Here is a 1,074-nt window from a genome sequence, read left to right on the forward strand (position 1 = left end):
CTTTCTGCTATTTTGGATATTAACTTGTGATTTCTGGACTTATAAATTGATTTGTTTTGGAAACTGGTATTTGGGTTATTTTGTATTCCTGAACCACTGGAAACAAATTGGGACCCCTTTGGAGGGACAAAGCTGTTGATGCTCCAGGGGTTCCAGGATCCTGAGGATTCCAGTGCTCACTGAAAGTGTTATTCAGGGAGATCCTCTCGGTCCCCGGATGCAGGGAGTTCCAAGCAAGATCCCTGGGATTTTATTAAGACATTAAAAGGTTTATAAAAGGTATATAAAGGCATATAAAAGTATATAAAAGTATATAAAAGATGTACCTAACCAACATAGAAATGGAACTCTATAATATAATATGATTGACTTATAAAAAGTTGGGATAGAACCGTAAAAGAGGAGGTGTGATGCCTCAGAGCTTCTTGGAATTTTTATCTTTTGTAGATTTTAGAAGTAGTGGTGTAGTGATTGTAGATTTTAATGTAGCTGCATTCTATCCCTTACCCTGTTTGCACCTTAGCATGTTTGCACATCCCCAACCCTGTTACCCCATCCCATATCAATCCCTCTAAATCCCGTTAGCGTGTTTAGTCTTCTTTTCAAGGTAGAGTTGTAGAAAAGCCTGGACCAGAAGACATCACACAGACACAGCCCCCTTCAAGCCCAGAACTTTGGAGGAGCTCCAAGGACTGTGGGTGCTGCGAAGAAGATGAATCTGAGGAAGAAGGGGTCCCAAAGACCCCAAAGCCAATTCCCAAACGGGTGTGTGGGGGCAGAACGGGGCAGAACTGGGGGGTGGAGAGATCTGGGGTTGGATGGACCTTGTTATAAAATCACAGAGCCACTGCCTGGGGGGTGCACGTGGTGTGTGTTCCTCTGGCCTGAGGCTCCACTAAAGGACCTGCTCTCTTTATCTCATCTCATCCACTCCCCTGGCCTGGAGTCTTTTCCTCCGTGCTCTCTTAAGGTAATAGGGACTGGACCTACCAGGTGCTGGGGATGCTGGAAATCCCCCCCGGTACCGGGTGGAGCACGTCAGCCTGGAGCACCCCCTCAGCCGGCACTGGGGTA

Source organism: Manacus vitellinus, unplaced genomic scaffold (assembly GCF_001715985.3).
Source record: "Manacus vitellinus isolate BGI_N305 unplaced genomic scaffold, ASM171598v3 scaffold_180_pilon, whole genome shotgun sequence".
In the NCBI taxonomy this organism is placed as follows: Eukaryota; Metazoa; Chordata; class Aves; order Passeriformes; family Pipridae; genus Manacus; species Manacus vitellinus.